Source organism: Diceros bicornis, chromosome 22, assembly GCF_020826845.1.
Source record: "Diceros bicornis minor isolate mBicDic1 chromosome 22, mDicBic1.mat.cur, whole genome shotgun sequence".
NCBI classification, from domain to species: Eukaryota; Metazoa; Chordata; class Mammalia; order Perissodactyla; family Rhinocerotidae; genus Diceros; species Diceros bicornis.
This window is the reverse complement of record NC_080761.1, coordinates 22074592-22093803: the sequence shown is the minus strand read 5'-3', so window position 1 is coordinate 22093803 and position 19212 is coordinate 22074592. Positions and strand designations below refer to the sequence as shown.

Here is a 19212-nt window from a genome sequence, read left to right as displayed (position 1 = left end):
TTCAGGCTAACAGAAGAGGCACACAGGTAATATTTCTTGATTCCCAAGCAAGAGGGACACGATAGCTTATGAATGCTGTTAAAAATTTAATTAAGCATCACCCTTGACTGCTGTCACAACACAAATGCCTATGATGTCAATGGTTTAATCCATTTCAGAACTCTCCATGGATCTTTCTGCAGATGGATTCTTCCTTTGCAATTTAGGGCCTTCAAGATCCAACTTAATAATATCCTTAACACTCACGTTTAATAGCTCACACTAAGGAGGGAAACTACACTTACTCAGTATGAAGCCTTTAAAAGGGAAACAAACCTAACTTTCGATACTGAATGACTTCATTTTACCTTTTAAACTCAAACATTTCATCAATTGGCATATTTTCTATGGAACACTCTAAGAGAATGTTTTTGTTACTAAAAGCAACTCTTTAATTTCCACATTGTCAATTTCTGGCTGCTTTAATTCATTTCTGTGGCTGGTTACTGCATATCTTACATTCTGGTATACTCTTGATCAGTCAGTACCAGAAATATGCTAATTTTTTTCCTATTTCCTACTTTTTTCTCCCATAGGAAAGCTATTTTTTAGAAACAAAAATTAAAGTGCTTAAAATGTGTTTGTGATATAAAAAAAGTCCACCTTTCTTCCCTCTAAATTCAATTTTATATTGACTATCTTAGGGCATATCAGCTGGGCAGCTCCAAGAATGATCCTAAGGCACAAGCCGGTACTCTACGTGTTGCCATTAGAAAAATCACTATCACATATGAGGATCTTAACTAACACACCAATGACTAAACGAGTGTGGAGATAAAATTTTCCCCTTGCCTCCAATATAAGTTCCCTGGAAACAGGCTGAATCACATGGATATATAACCCATTTTGCCATCCATGGATGGTTTCACTTTTAGTGACAAAGCCAAGCACTTCAGTAAGAAATGTAGAATTAGAGGTGTGACATAGCACAATGGTGATAAATAAAGGCTTTGGAGTTCAATGTGGAAACAATATGGTTTCCTACCTGTGTGACACATCCTACCTGTGTGACCTTGGGTTTAAGGTACCTCAACTCTCTGTGACTCAATTTCCTCTTCATCAACAATAAAATGGGGATAAGAGAGTAGCTGTCCATAAAGCTGTTGTGTAAATTCAAACAAAAGGGTGATCTATATAGAACACTACTACAAGATAAGATGCATAAGACAGGGATTTGGGGCTTTGCTTATTACTACATCTCAGCACCAAGAACAGTACTTGGCATTTAGTAGGAATTCAATAAACATTAAATAAAGGAGAACGAATGAAGAATGCTAGTAGAAAAGTGGCTGGCACATAGCTAGCATAATTGTTAGTTGTTATTTTCATCAACATTCTTATCATATTTGTCCTAATCTTTACTTCCCAGCTGCGTGACTGTAAGGTAGTTATTTAATCTCTTATATTCTAGTGGATTTTAGAAAGCACTATGAGACAGTGGTAAATGTCCTGGCCTAAGCATCAGAGGTCAGGAGTCCAGTTCTAAGTCAACCGCATACAACCATTTGACCTTGGACAAGTCTGCCATTTTGGTAAGAAATAAACTGATAGAATGGTATGATAAATATCAGAGTTTTGTTGCTAACATTTTTGAGCACAAAGATCATGAGAGCTAAACAATGGATAAACATGTAAAGAATTTCAAAAGGATATATTAATTTCACTGAAATTAGCTTTAAAGTAAGTCAGACACTTCACTGTAAGGTTTGGATTAGGTATTCTAGTCGGGTGTAAAAGGGTAACAAAGACTCACTCAATTTCTAAATTTCTAAATTATTCTAATCTCTATATTGAAAACCATAGTCCAAATATTATGTGAACTCACTTTTTTAAAAAAGCTGCTCTCACAAGCTTACATTCTAGCAGATGATTCATAAATGAGATGATATCATATACCAAATCTGAGAGCCTGTCTCTGATTGCATAGCACCATTATAACATCAACTCTCTTTGGAATCAGATAAGACAGCCTATTTGTAGTTTTTAGCACATTCAACTGAGTTTTTCTAATTTAGAAGAATTTCTAATTTAGAAGATTTAATAGCCAGAACACAGCACAATATCATCATTATCGTTAACTGTAACGGTGGAGTTTGCAGAAAAATGCTCCAGAAAAATAATCAAGAAGAAAGATTGCTCAAATGTTGAAAATTGTGGAAGCTAGACGATAGATATGTGGGAGTTCATCATATTATTCTCTCTTTTTGTATATATTAGAAATTTTTCATATTTTTTAAATTAGACATTGACAAAATGAGAGAGACCATAGCATAATAACAAATTTAACTCTCAAAGATCTTCAGGAAAATGCAAGGGAACTAGGTAGAGACAGATGAAGCAAACAGGATTATAAAAATTTATCCCAAAATGCTGCTTCCCTGAGGCAGAAGTATTTATGGCAGAGACTGGTCCATGTGCAGTCCTTGTGGCTGACCATAACCAAAATGGTCTATTAGACTGTGGCAGCTATAGGAGTTTTACGTATGAGGGGCTCAGGTATGGCAAGCTGGCTGGAAGACAGAACAAGGTTTCTTCTCTTGCCTCTGTGTTTGTATCCAAGCTCACTGTTTTGACCAGACAGCATATTTATTGGTGGTATCCCCATGGCACTGCCATAGCAATGGACAAACTTTTGGCATGTAAAAAACACTTTCATTGTTTCTAGTGCCTAAGAATTATTCTGTCTGAAATTCTTCTAGATTTTTCAAAGTCTAGACTACACGACGACTTCCACCAAAAAGCTGGCACTAATTAAACTGGATTTTTTACAGACTTGGAAGACTAGTCATTTCTCCCTGATCAGTTTCAAATATATTTGAAAAGTATAACCTTGCCACTTTTTACCTGCAGTCCGATGGAAGCAAGTGTACAAAAAGAGATGAAAGAGATTATAGAATCACAGAATGTTCAAGTTGAAGCCTCTTCATTTTGCAGGCAAGAGCTCCAAGGCTCAGCAAGGGGATGATCTGCTTTAAGATCTTCACACCTTACTTAATGCCACGTTGGGATGGGGGGCTGCTGCATCCCAGCTGGTGCTCTCTCTGTTGCATTAATCATGCCCACAGATAAGGCCACACCACACGTCCACATGGGTGACTGGAGGAACTTCAGGCAGGGTTCCTCCATCCCTCATCTAGGTCTGTTCACATGACCTGACCATCTCCCATTGCAGAGGAGGTTTCTTAAGGTTTCCTTATTCAGGAATAATTAATTAGAAAACCAATTCCCCCGGAAGAGACACACTCGTAGCCATTAACAGCCCAGAATGAAGGATACTGACCTCGGGGAGGGCAGGGTCCAATGAATAGGAAGTCAAAGATGCTCAGCCCAGGGACTTCTTCAGAACAGCAAGGAGAGTTCTGATACCAAAAGCTATGACTGCATCAGGGAAAAACTGCCTCCTTGACTATTTCCCCTGTGGCTGGCCCTGAAGGACAGTACACTGTTACTTTTATCTGGTTAAAGCAAATTTCAGCAAGCGTAGCCGTGTACTCACACACTCTAAAAATACACGAGTTGAAATTAAAGTTTCAAACTACCAACATTCAGAATGATCCTTTCTATTTAATATTACTGCCTGTCTCTATGACTACAGGTAAACCTTCTGAACATAATAACAATTCTTATAAGTTGTAATTAAATACATTTGCTTCTAACATAATGAATTAGATCTAAAGCTTCAAATTAAACAGTACCTGTTCCTACTGACTGAGGAACAAGTGTAGGTGACTGAGTGACTTGGGACACAGATTACAGCTCTAGTTAATGACTGCATGAAATTTAGTCCAGAACTTGTAAAGATAAAAATAATAATAATAACTATTTTACAAATTAAGCTTAGTAGGCTTGGGTTTGGGAAAGCATACTGGCATTTCACTGGGATTGCTTAAGAACATAAACAGCGATTCTGTCATTTAAAATAAGGTGACAAACTAACAAAGCAAAATCATCTTCAGAGCGATACTTTGAAAACAAGAAGCCTTGCTAATGGTAAGGCTGAGAAATCAGAAATGTTAATTTTAGTCATTTTACTACCTGTACTACTCCTAAGGGACCATTCTGATAAAATTTTCATATGGTGAAATTTCTGCATATGGGTTCCACTGGAACCCAACAAATTACTACTGGAGAGTTAAGAGTATATTAAGAGAAAACCCAGCTAAATAAGAGGATACCTGCTATTACTCCCAGGTTAATTACACCATTCTACCATCATTTCCTGCTGGGATACTGGAATTGCTAATTTTGTCTTAAGTCCTGCCTATCCCAGACAAATAAACAGTCCACCTGCCAACAGACCTGGAGTTGTGCTTTTTATGTTCCAAACCAAATTGAGAGACTATAGTTACCATTAATTGAGCTCTTTCTCTATTCTAAGCATGTAGTTGTGCTTTATATTCATTATCTTAATTGACTCTGAAATCACTGTCAAGTGGCTAATTATTACTGTAATAATTACAATTATTATTGTAGAAATGGGGAAATAGAGGCTTGGTGATATTAACTTGAATAAGCCAATAGGTAGCAGAGCCAGAACTAGAACATGGCCAGGATAACTCTGAAATCTAAGTCCCCAGCCTCTACAGTGACTGCTTCCCATGCAGATGTCCATACATGCTGTGTACATGATATGCCCTGGAAGTGCGTTCCGCAGAATCTGGATTGAAAGGTTGTTACAGAAATACTATTAGTTCCATCAAATTCATCTTTTTTAAATTAAAGGAATGAAACATAGAACTCCAAAGGTCTGCTCCAGAAAACTGCACAGTCATGGAGTACTCCAAAATGCTGGCATAGGTTCTTAAGCCCATAAAGAACATACAAAATCCACTTTGTTTGTGAAACTAACTTTATTTGGATTCACGACTAATTGTGAGAAAATGGCAATGATCATCACCATTTTTCCTAGCATGGGGTAATTTGATCCTGAAAAAGGTACCCACGCCATGTCATGAAAAAGGGAGCAAAATTCATCACTCAATTCAAATGCCTTTCAGTAGGCTAACTTGCTCACCCTATTGCAAATGTTTGATGTGATAGATGGCTTTCAGATCCTGCCCAAGAGTCCTGAATCTATAACAAAATGATACCATTTAGACAGGAGTTACTGTATGCTGATACTTGATACTTCATTTAATTAAACAAACCCTGGGTAGAGAAGAGAAAACTGAACGTTGGCATGGTTAATTAACGTGTCCAGGGACACACAATTAATAAACAGCAGAGGTGGGATCTGAACCCAAGGCCCCATCATTTCAATGTCATTCACTTTCATGTCACTATGCTGCCTCATATGGTTTAATTATGTATTTTGTTTTATTTTTTCAACTCAATGAGTAGTTTTTGTTTGAAACAACTCTTCTGGCCCTAGTCATCTACATAAAATATATTTGCCAGACCTAGAAGCTCATAAGCACAAAAAGAGTAAAAACGTGCTTTGTAAAATCTTTTTCTCAGCTAACTCCTTCTCACCCATCACGTCTCAGCTTACACCAGACTTCCTCCAGGAATTCTTTCTTGATCCCTGACCAGGAGGCCTGACACACATTCCCATAGTTCCAGTGCACTACTAAAACATCACACTAGACTGAAGCGCTTGCTGAAGCCTGTCACTCCACTGGTCTGTAAGTTCTGTGAGGGTAGACCCTGAGCATGGCTTAGATCCCACCATGTCCTCAGACGCAGCATATAATAAATGTACAAAAATATTTATGTAATAAATGGATAAAATAATACATTAAACTTGTGGTATTGAAGTTCATTTGGATTTTAAAAGCTGTTTTTGTTAATGCCAACCAAGAAAAATAAGGCTAAAAGACTAAACAAGCCCTAAAAAAGATTTAGGGCTATCTTGCAATAGGATCATGAGACATCTCTATGCAAACAAAAAAAGAGAAAAGAAGAAACAATAATAAGCAGCAGAGCACATGAACTATAACCAAAAAACAAAAAAGTGCGGGGCCCCCACGTAGAAAGAGGATTGTTGTTCCTGGGGCAGACTTAATATTTTTATTCACCACTATTCGGATATATCAATTCCAAAACAATATTGAAAACTAATTCTTGTACCATTAAGGGAACTTGAGCAGTCAAACATAATATGAGACACGTACATTCATCGTTTGTCTATGCCTAATTAAATGGGATATGCTTCTGGACATTTTCAACCACTAATTAGTCAGGGTAAAACGTGTGCGCGGCGCGCAGGTTACCTTAACACATCTGCCTTCAGTAGTGTCAGGGAGGAAGGGAGAGTCATTAGAAGGCGGCTCGCTCATTTGTTTGCTTATCGCAGAACCCAACTGGTTATTCCAAATGACTGTAAAGAATTATAAATCCTCTTAGAGTTTAACGTGGGGTTCAGAGCTAAATTGGGACAAGGAAGTGATTTTAAAATCTTCACAAATCCTAAGAGAGGCGAGGTGGTAAGGATCCTCTAGATGAAACAATAAAAAAATATTTATACCTACAGCTTGAAAGTAGTGTGTCTCATTAAATAAAAGGTCTTTTATCATCCTGGGTGACTGAAGTTACTGACTCAGGGCACTGAAAATGATGACAGAGAATTCTACAATTAAGAAAACCATGAACTGTGAATCACTAAAGATTTACTCAGACACAGGAATACATCCCTTTTCTTTTGACCTGAATAATCATATGAATGTTCATAAGCATTTGCCTGGGGGAAAAGAATCTATTTTTCAGAAAGGAAATAAGATGCAATCTTGTTCCTCTGCTCATTTTAACAATGTAGACCTATAAACAAAAAGAAAGACCTGGTTTTAGTGACACCAGGTCAGACAGGAAAAAAAAAAAAAAGAAAAGGTACAGAAGGAAATACGCTAACAAGGAACTTAAGAGCAGTAGAACTCATTTTTCCTTAAGGTCAATGTAGACAATGGGCAGTGTAGATAACATGTCATTATAAACAACAGGCGAAGACCCCTCCTCCTCTGTTCTGTGACCCTGGGTCTCTGGAACAAATGAACAAATGGAATCCACCCACAAATATCCCACTGGTTCATAATGAATTGCTTTTTTATACTAACTCACATAATAGCACGGTTTTTGTTGAGTTTTCTTTTCCTATTAAGCAACACCAGACTCCATGTAAAAATCATAAGAATTATTTTTCCATTTTTTTTCCTACTATTTTCCAATATCCAGGTGACATATTGGACTGCTCTTCATATTATTTCTCTCATCCTATAATAAATGTTCCTTTTCACTTGATTTCATTCAAGACATCACTTTGTCTTAGATTCTGAAACTTCCCCAGATATAAACATTAACTGGGCTAGCTGCAGAGGTAGAATAGATGGCAACGTATGGATTATCATTCTAGGGATTCTGAAGGGTGTGACTTAGCAAAGAACTCTCTCTTGAAGACTTCTTCTGTCGCCTGGCATTTATTTAATTAGGATGTCTCTTTGCTATATCGGGGGAGGGGAATGTTGCAGCATGATGTAACGAGAGATGAAGGATCTGGATGGAGCCCAACAAGCCTGGATCCTGACCCATGTCTCCCACTTTCTATCTATGTGACTTTGAGCTCATTACTTAATTTTTCTGAGCCCAGTTTCCTCAACTATGGAAATGGAAATAATGCCCAATTTCATTCAACAAATATGTAGCACCTATTGTTCTAAATATGGGGGATAAAATGACAAACACAACAAAAGTCATGCTTTCATGGGACTACCATTTTAGTTGATGTGACAGAATATAAACAAACATACAGATGAATATTGGCTATAATGCCAATGTGATAAATGATATGAAACAGAAAAGGAGCTATAAAAAGGGATGAGGATGGGTGCCATGGTAGAGAGGAAGGCCTTTTGGAGGTTACACTTGAGTGGAAACATGAATAAAATGAGGTGAAGCCTGTTAAGAGAGCTTTCCAACAATTGGCCATCATTAAAAATTTATAAATAAAGGACCTAATACAGTTAATGCTTAGCACCTAGTAAGCACTCAAACACCATAGGTATCGTAACTTAAAAATTTGAGTTCATTTCTTTTCTGTCATTAAGGCCAACTTATTAAAATACAAAAAAATAATTCATAAAATACTCACAAGCACCTCACCATGGACAGCTTTATCCTTTTACGGTTTCCTTAGAAAACAGGAGAAATGGAGTTGGAGAGCCTAAAGGAATGACACTTTGTGGAGGCACCAGGGAGAGGAGCAGGGAGGGGCCTGGGGCTTGGGACACACATTGACCGAGGAAGGGAAGGGCCATGTTAGGCTCTCAGCAGCCCTTCAGACAGCCTGGGGTCTCATGGCATTGGCATAAAGAGAGATTGAGGTGGTACAGGGAAGAAAGAAGGAAATATGTGTCTCCACACCTAAGCCCACCTATGTGACCAGTTTGCTTAAGGCTTGACATTGTAGAGCCACTATAATTGTCCTTGTATTTTAGGGACACACATTCAGTTGCTGTCTTAAAATATATCTCCCCAAGAGAGCATTCTCCTACTGGTAATTTATTCCATAGGGCAGTGGGTCATGAGAAGAAGAGTTTCTTTCTATTTGGATGTTTAAAGTATGCTTTTTTTATTACGTGAGAGGTCTATCAAAAATGAATTTTTAAAAATTCAGTAATTTCAATGCAGATTACTCTCTAATAGATATAATTTGGCAGTGGTGAATCTGCACATTCAGAAATTTAAAAAATCATTACAAATTCAAATGGATTTCTTATAGATGAGATTCCACCAACTGAAAGAAGTTGCAGACTTTCATAAGGCAAATGAGCCTATTTAATTGACTGTTCAAAAGTGCCAGGCAGAAAGAAGGTATTAACTTGCATATGATGAATAGAATTAATAAGGAATTTCTCACAGATTTTTTTTTTTTAGAACTGTCTTGTTCTAACGAGACAATAAACAAAATGAAATGATCCTAAGAAAAATAGTCAATGCAATCTCAGAATCAAATTTTCTTCCTTAAAACAATAGTTAGAAAAATCTGGTGATATTAGCACTGCTTTACAGGCTAAGAGCACAATTTGAAAAGAACCTACATGAACAATCAAAACACCATGCACAGAAAAGCATGTTGTAAAGTCTTGCATAATGACAGCTGACCCTCCTGGAGTGTCTGCCTCTGTCCCAGTTGCTGGGGAGAAGGCCATTAATCCTCAGGAGGACTCGACGAGGGAGATTTTATTATCATCTCCATTTTCTACACAGGGAAATGGAGATTTGCTGAAGTTCACCAAGATGTCTACGGTTTACACAGTAAAACACAAGTCCATAAATGTGACATTCTGTGAAGTTCTTTTGACTAGGGATAAGAGCATGTTAACAGGAAAAGAACAATGATAGGACGAGAAAGAAGAACCAAGTTCTAGTTACAGTGTCACCACCCTCTCCCAGCCTGTTTTCTCATCCAAAATGATCTAGTCCAGGTCTAAGCTCAACAAAACCATTAGATAAAAGGATAAAGGCAAAAGTGCTCCATAAACTGAAGAGAAGAAGGCATGAGGAATTAGCAATGTCCCCATGTTGCTAAGTCACTGGCAGAATTCCCATGGGAAAGTCACCATGTCTCTTGAGGAATATATACAGTTATTATCCGCCCAGCTCCTGAGCAAATGTTCAATTACTCTTAGGACGGTGGGAGGTTGCTTTTTGGCCATTCTCCTAATAGATATTTTTCTCCTACTTCAAATATCTTAAATAGCTGGTTTTTCAACTTGCTGTCTTAGTATCTTCACACATATATATATATGTTAGGTTCACTGACTGAAGAAGTATCAGTAACCAGGGATGGACCTGCCATTGTTTAAGAGAGGACCAAGATTTTAGATGTGGTACCGCGAAGTTAAAATAAATTTTCTCTTTGGTAAAATGTGATGAGACTCCCAACAGCGCTATTCCCTCTGATTGTGAGTACAATTGTAAAAGCTGATTTGGACCTTCTGATTACTTGTTTGACAGCTGCAGAGTTTGTCCATTAGCTCAGGGGAGCTATGCTACCCTAAAACTTTTACTGACAAACTGAGAGATTGGAAAATCCTCAGGCAGCTCGCCAAACCCCAGGCCTGAACTCCCACGTGTCACTAGGACAGCAAGGGAATTTTTATGCTAGGGCCGGTAGGGGGAAAAAGTTTCACCATTGGATTTTTTTTTTTTTTTGTACCAAAGGAGTAGAGCAGTGCCCCACTCTATAGATGGGAAGCCCCTGAGAGCAGGGACCCTGTCTATCTTGTTCTGGCCCGTTTGCCAAGCAGGGAGCAGAAGGGCTAGCATATAGTGATGTGCTCTGAAAATTGTTTGTTGAATGAGTGAGTGAATAGACTTGCACTAAAATGAGAGGTTCTACTCTATGCAGAGCCCCTGAAAGTCTGTAAGCTCAGTCTGAGAAAAAAGTAAAGATGGCAGAGAAGTTTAATGTCTCCCATATCTACTCTAGGGTAATTCAGAAATAACACATGAATTTGTTTATTTACGCCATGACTTGCTCCAACACAGTGTAAAGACACAAATCATAGGATTTCCTACAACTCTCAATACGCCATAAGTTCCTCCGTGTGTCCTGGAGCTTCCTGCTTACTAGCATTAATCCATCACATACCGTTGTAACCTACTACAACGGGGAACGTGAGTGTTCACACTGCATACCCCAGACATGATCTGCATCTTTAGCAAACACATACTCATTAAGAGGTGTCACAAAATAATAACATATACATGTGGCCCCGTGTACTTTAAACCACATTCTTGATTTAACTGGCTCACTCTCTTTTTTTCTTTCTTTTCCTATTCACTTTCACTTTCCTTTTTATTTTCTTTTAAAGAAAAAAATAATTATTTCAATAGCTAAATTTGCTGGTTGATTTGTTAGCTTGCTTACTTAGTTAATTAGGTATCGAGGTAGTGCCTGCTTGTAATAGTCACTGAAAATAATCTAGTGGCAGCCAGAGAATAATAATCTATATAACCATATTTATAACCATATCCTCATCTAAATAAATTTTTTTAAATGTCGTATTTTTAGACTTAGGTAGCATTGACCAATAATCCACTGTCCTTTAAAAAAGTGAAATAAGGTAGTCAGAATTTTTTTTAACCCGTTAATTCCAAGAATCTTAAATCTAAACCTAAAAGAAAATTTAAAGCTAAAAGAGGCTTAAGAATCTCAAGCTCAATGAACTGAAGCCATTTCATCATGAGGAAACCAACTCACCATAACATAACAGAATAAAGTCATAGTTGCTGGTCAGACCAAAGAACTGCTTTGGAAAAGTAACACAGTAAAAGGGTCAAAAGGCCACATCCCACTTTGTGCATGCTAAGTCCAAGATAAAGTATTTTATTTCACCAAAGCCTTCCATTATTTTAATGGAACCTCTAATTTTTTCAGAAACTGTCCCCTTCACCCTCCCACCAAAAAAACCCAAGTAGGCCAATAACACAGCCTGCAGGCATATCAGTAAATCTCTTCAACAATTTGTAACAAAAAGTTGCACTTACAATTTGAAACTGAGGAAAGAGAAAAAAGGCATAATTATCAGAAATTCTAAAGACAGATTCAGTTTGGTATTATAGTACAAATAAACATCACATTTTTTGAAAAGGAATTTCATTTTCTCAAATGGTACCTTAAAAACTCTCTCATATACTCGATACTTTATCATCTCACACGCTTAGAGTACTGCTCTGAGAACATGCACAGATTCCTCACTGGAAATTGGAAAATGCACTACCCGTGGCTGTTAAAGAAATATCCATATACCTGTTTTTATAGTCTCATCACCTTACCCTGCTGCAGGAACCCTCTGATTTTTCTGCCTGACAATGAGGTTAATCTTCATTGCAGGCATTGTGGGCTTTATGTCAAAATGTATGGTACCAGACTTTGAGTCAAAATTTGGGATTGCCTTTACTCTAGCAAGAAATATTTTTCTTACTCTCTAAATGCTAAAATGGCATATTAATTCTACTGCCTCTTAAAAATTGTCAAACCATCCTTTGATATGTAGAAATACAAGATCATGATTCACTAATTATTGTTATAATTTCTCCCAAAGTATTCAATATAACTTTCATCACTTTTGTCTTTTGGGCCAAAAGTTTCACTTAACTAGAAAAATTTAAATAGCACTTTTAAGACCACATATCTATTAATTTAATCAATGGTTTCCTAAACCTCAAAGCATTAAAAAAATCTTTATGGTCTCCTATAAATTTGATTTGATTAGTACCCTAAGCAGAGTTCCAAATATTCAACCAATTTCAGTATCAGGCTAAAATGCGCTTAATCTTCCATTATTAGATATGTATGAGTATTAAGGTTTTAGAACAATAAATCAAAATAGATAATGCTTAATATGTAGTATTATTTACAACACTTTTGTTATATAACTGTCTCTAGCCTTCATATAATTGTGTGTATTGGTTTTAGTGATTTACTATTCTGAAATGTTTGCTCTCACACCTAAGTTTAAGCAATAAAATGTTTTGACTCTGGTTCATGAAAGGAAGCAAACATTTTCTATATGATCCATAACAAAACAACTAGACAAATTCTAATAGACAAGTAAGCTAGACAACTTGTACTAATGGACTCTGTTGAAGTCACTCAATTTCACAAAATAAAAGTATTAAGTGAAAATGAAGAGGATGACAAATAGAAAATCCCCAAAATAAACAACATGTAAGTCAAAAATGAAGTCACAATGGAAATTTAAAAATTAGTAAACTGAATGATAATAAACATAGGGCATACTCAAACATGAGAGAAAAACATGCTTAGAGGAGATATAGTCCTAAACATATATATTGCAAAAACTAAAATCAATAATAGCTAAAATCAATAATCTAACTACCCAACTTAAGAACTTAGTAGAAGAACCACAAATTGACCCCCACCAAGTAGAAGGAAAAAAATAATAAGAACAGAGAACAGAAATGAATGAAATGGAAGACAAACATATAACAGGAGAAATTAAACAACAAAATTTGATTTTCTGAAAGGACCAATAAAATGAGTTTCTAGTAACATTGATCAAGGGACAAAAAGAGGCAAAGTACTGGGGGTGGCCCGGTGGTGTAGTGGTTAAGTTCATGTGCCTTGCTTTGGCGGCCTGGGGTTTGTACATTCTGATCTCGGGCCCGGACCTAGATCATTAAGCCATGCTGTGGCAGCCTTGCATATACAAAATAGAGGAAGACTGGCACAGAGGTTAGCTTGGGGACAATCTTCCTCACCAAAAAAAAAAAAAAAGAGGAAAAGTACTAATTTTAGTACTAGGAATTTAAAAAGGGATAATAGTCTGTACATTTAAAAAAACAATAAGAGGATATTACAAACTTTATGCCAATACACTTGAAAATATAGATAAAAGGACACATTTGTTAAATAAATCAGAACTTAAAGAACCGGAACAAAGAAGATAGTCTACTAGTGCTATATCTAGCGGGGTAGCGACTGGGAGGAAGAAGCTACAGGGGGATTTCTGACTTGTTGGTGATGGTCAATTTCTTGATTGGGGTTATGGGTACCTAGGTATGTTTGTGAATATTCATCACTTTCTATACTTATAATTTGTGTACTTTTTTGCATGTATATTATGCTGCAATAAACCATTTCTTTTAAAAATTATGTTCCTAGATACTTCCTGACAAGACTACAGTCTCTTACCCTAAGCTCACAGATCGTAATTTCTAATATTGGGTAGTAAGGGGGTGAGGGTGATATTCCAAATTCTGATGAACTGCCTGGAAGAAATCTGGGGGAAAAAATCAGCTTTTATATCTAATTATTTTCATTTACAATTAAGGGAGATCAGACAAAATATAAGACAGCTTTAAGAACTTTAAAGCCAACTCTTATAACTTTGAAAAAAACAATTTTTCTCTGTAAGTGATATATATGAAACCCCTTAATAAAATTTAAAATCTGCACCATTGTGTTTCACAATTATCAGTAAATGGCTGTGTAACTCAAGCAATTTTCCAAGAGTTCTATATTTGTAGCATGTTTTAAATGATGTCTTAACCTTTCTCTTTCCTAGTCAGTATAACAGGAATATAAGAGTTCTATTTTATCCAAGTTGTTAGGATTAAATGGAGAAATGCATATAAAACTAATAAGACAGTGCCTGCCACACAATAAGACCTCAATATTGCTAGCTATTTTATCATCATCATCATCCTGATCATTAGAATCATAACTCATCTTCTCCAAATTAAATGCATACTTCCAAGTTCTATTCACCAAAAATAGGAAAAATGCTTTATATTCATTTCTATTCTACTTCAATAACGTATTAAGAAAACTGAAAATTGAGAAATTCTGGTTTCTATTCACAAAGGCACAGAGAAGCATGGATTAAAAGTAAAATATATTTATATTTCTGCTCACGATTTAAGTTCAATTTGAAAGTGTTTTCTATTTTCTATGCTATTCATGAAATTTAATTTTCATCTATATCACTGCAATTAAAATTTTCTCAAAGAATATAATTTAAAATTCAAAAGGCTACAAAAATTGCATAACAATAGCTACCAATTATCATGTATCCATGTGTCATCAGAATGTTTCTATCTTAGTACACAACTAAAAAATGCTCAAAAATTAAGGAATTTACACAAATGCAAACAACTGATCAATGCTAGAAATGAGCTTCAAACCTCTTTTTGGAGACACCAAATCATTTTTTCTTTCCACTATGCTCTACTGCCTCTTATGGATAAAATATTTAAATATAATAGCCATTCATTAACAATTCCTACTAACAATAAATATTTTGGGAACATATTATTATAATAAACCTGGGATCTTTGGGCATTAAAAACCTTCTAAGAAATTATCCTTTAACCTCAGAGATGGAGTTAATTAACCACCATCAAAAGACAATCAGTTAAATCATTTTACAAGAAGAAAGGATGGATAATATGTAGATTTTTATCTAAGTTTCTTTAAACCAAATCTCAAGTTTAAGCTTAACATGAAATATCATTATTGGCCCCATTAAATTGCTTGTACTCAATAGCCAAAATTTTGATATGGACCTTGACCAGAACCAACTTACCATAAGGGAGATCTATAACAAATCACTATGCCCATTACTTTCCATCCTCAGTTAAAGAGTTTCTATCTTTGCTAAGTGTGGTTAGTCTATAACTTTTTTACATAAAGTTTTTATTAAAGAATAAGATATATGTGGAAAAGTATACATATATACAAAAAAGTACACAAATCATATGTGTATAACTTGATGTCTTTAGTAAGTACAAATACCAGTGTAACCAACATCCATTATAACAGCACCTAGATATAAAAATAGGACCTTACTAGTCTTCCATAGATTACTTTTGCCTGTTTATGAAAGTTATATAAATGGATTCATATAATATACACTTTTTTGTCTGGCTTCTTTCACTCAACATTATGTTTGTGAGATACATCTCTGTTGTTCATGTGGCTATAGTCCATTTTTCTCCTTGTTATATACTATGCAACTGTATGAATATACCACAATTTATTTATTCATTCTATTATTAATGGACACTTGGATTGCCAAGTGACACTATTCAAAAAGCAAAAAAGCAAGCTACAGAGCAGGAGAAGATATTTGCCATACACGTCTAAAGGAGTCATATCAAGAATATGTAACTCATAAATCAAGAATAAAAAGAAAGACAACCATATAGAAAAATGAACATTTGAAACAGTTACTTCAAAAAAGAGGATATGCAAATAGTCAAACATCTCAAAAAAGACTTAATTTATTAAGCATCAGGGTGATACAAATTAAAACACAGTAAGATAATACTATGCAGACAGTGGAATGGCTAAAGTGGAAAAAACTGAAAACACCAAGTGTTGGCAAGAGACTGGAGCAACTAGAAGCAAAGGCACAATGCTAATATAACCACTTTGTAAACTGGTACAACCACTTTAGAAAACTATTTTGCAAAGATGTTCATAGCAGCGCCATCTGCAATATTTCTCATTTGATAATGCTATAGTTAGAGCCATTCTTCAAGGCACTGAAGACCTTTGTCATAATTTTCCTGGTTCTGACAAAATGGAAGTGCTATTCAGTTAGCAACCACTTTACTGATTACCTAATAAGTCACAGACCCTGTACCAGGTTCTGAGGATACAAGACTCCAACTTAGTTCTCCCCTGTATTTTCACACTGAGATGTATCCTCTTGCTGACCTTTGGAACCTTCGAGGGATGTTTCTATGTTGTCACTATTCAAATTATCAAACCATTAGAATATAACTTTAACAGTGCTCTTTTGAGTGAATGTCTTCAAATATATCAACTAAGTAAAACTTTTTAACAAATTATGTTTGTTAATTAAAAAATAAATTCCCTGGCTAGGACCTAAGCATGCCCAGCCTTTACGTTAGATACCATTATAGCATTACATATTATTGAATAATAGTATAAATGTATGCAAGTGTCTCAAACACAGTCAATGGTATAATTTAGATGTATCTTTCTTCCTAAAAGTCTAGCAATATTAAAATTAGAATTGCTATATGATATGAGTTTGAAGATATAAATATTAAAAGAGCACAAATTTTAAGTAGCAAAAATCAGTGTTGTCATCTTTAAAAATCCATTTTAGGTACAATATTGCATCACAGAAATTTATAACTATAACTATCTTGACTGGAACTAAGAGCATGTTTCTGTTTCTTTATTGCATAATACTTAAATAACATTTTTTCAACTTTAGATAAATGTAAAACATCAAGTGGCATATTCATAAGAAAATACCAATGCTTAATCATATCTTTGTGACACTTTACACAGTGGATCTGCACTGTTCAAGTAGGTCTTATGCAGATATAAAATATTAAAAAGTATTACTTGGAACAATACTTTAAATCATAATTTTTCTAGTAAAAGATAATGGTTGCTCAGGTTTCTGAAAGCATACATTAATTTTCACTGCTTTCACAATCCTTCAACATACTCAATTGACTAATTTGTGTAGATTCAAGAAGTACAAGTCTGGATTTAAAACGTTAGTGTTCAACAATTCCAATATTAGAAGGGACCCTAGTTTTTCCTCAATGTGCAGTGGTCTTCTTGGTTATTTGCCTAGGAAAATTCTTCCTTCTAGGAAAAAATAGGCTGATACAATGTCAGTGATGTTCCTTGAGCTTGATACAGCAAGTCATGGGTCATTCCAATCCCACAAGATAATACATAAAGGCACAAGAGGGAACAAACATATGAAATGGTCTGTAAACATTTTAAATCTTGCCCTATGTAACGAGAAATTACGCATGCTTGTGATTTTGTAATATTACCAACGAGAGGATGAGAAAGCCCAACCTTCAGGGCCACAATTAAGAATAGAAAATTTTTTCTTTTTTACATTCCATTTTTTTAATCATTTTATTTATTATTATTTTTTCTAATTTTTTGTTTATTGCAGTAACATTGGTTTATAACATCGTATAAATTTCAGGTGTACATCATTATACTTCTATTTCTGCATAGATTACATCATGTTCACCACCCAAAGACTAATTATAACCCATCACCACACACAAGTGCCTAACTATCCTTTTCGCCATCCTCCCTCCTCCCTTCCCCTCTGGTAACCACCAATCCAATCTCTGTCTCTATGTGTTTGTTTGTTGTTGTTATTATCTACTACTTAATGAGTGAGATCATACAGTATTTGATCTTCTCCCTCTGACTTATTTCACTTTGCATAATACCCTCAATGTCCATCCATGTTGTCACAAATGGCTGGACTTCATCGTTTCTTATGGCTGAGTAGTATTCCATTGTGTATATATACCACAGCTTCTTTATCCATTCGTCCCTTGATGGGCACTTAGGTTGCTTCCAAGTCTTGGCTTTTGTGAATAATGCTGCAATGAACACAGGGGTGCATGTATCTTTATGCATTGGTATTTTCACGTTCTTTGGGTAAATACCCAGCAGTGGAATAGCTGGATCATATGGTAGTTCTATCCTTAATGTTTTGAGGAATCTCCATACTGTTTTCCATAATGGCTGCACAAGTCTGAACTCCCACCAGCAGTGTATGAGAGTTCCCTTCTCTCCATGTCCTCTCCAACACTTGTTTCCTGTCTTGTTAATTATAGCCATTCTGACGGCCGTGAGGTGATATCTCATTGTAGTTTTGATTTGCTTTTCCCTGATAGTTAATGATGTTGAACATCTTTTCATGTTCCTGTTGGCCATCTGTATATCTTCTTTGGAGAAATGTCTGTTCAGGTCTTTTGCCCATTTTTTAATTGGGTTGTTAGTTTTTTTGTTGTTGAGATGCATGAGTTCTTTATATATTTTGGAGATTAACCCCTTATCAGATGTATGGTTTGCAAATATCTTCTCCCAATTGTTAGGTTGTCCTTTCGTTTTGTTGATGGTTTCCTTTGGTGTGCAGAAGCTTTTTAGTTTGATGTAGTCCCATTTGTTTCTTTTTTCTATTGTTTCTCTTGCCCGGTCAGACATGGTGCTTGAAAATATGTTGCTAAGACTGATGTCGAAGAGCGTACTGCCTATGTTTTCTTCTAGAAGTTTCGTAGTTAAAGGTCTTACATTCAAATCTTTAATCCATTTGGAGTTAATTTTTGTGTATGGTATAAGGTAAGGGTCTACTTTCATTTTTTTGCATGTGGCTATCCAGTTTTCCCAACACCATTTGTTGAAGAGATTTTCTTTTCTCCATTGTATGTTCTTGGCTTCTTTGTTGATGATTAGCTGTCCATAGATGTGTGGATTTATTTCTGGGCTTTCGATTCTATTCCATTGATCTGTGTGTCTGTTTTTGTACCAGTACCATGCTGTTTTGGTTACTATAGCTTTGTAGCATATTTTGAAATCAGGGAGTGTGATACCTCCAGCTCTGTTCTTTTTTCTCAGGATTCCTTTAGCTATTCGGGATCTTTTGTTGTTCCATATAAATTTTAGGATTCTTTGTTCTATTTCTGTGAAAAATGTTGTAGGAACTTTGGTAGGGATTGCATTGAATCTGTAGATTGCTTTAGGAAGTATGGACATCTTAACTATGTTAAATAATAGAAAAATTTAAACTTGATTTCATCTCTCTCAATCATTTCATTGACTAAGGAGGGAGGCAGGTCATCATGACCCTAGAGAAGCAGTAACCAACTTAGGTCCACACGGCTGGACCACGGATCAGTCTGTCTAAT

General features: G+C 35.7%; 1 protein-coding gene across 4 annotated transcripts in view; it reads right to left on the bottom strand.

Annotated features, from left to right (window-relative positions):
• Positions 1-19212, bottom strand: part of TRPM3 (transient receptor potential cation channel subfamily M member 3) — a 791340-nt gene that overhangs the window by 718800 nt on the left and 53328 nt on the right. The window lies entirely within an intron of this gene.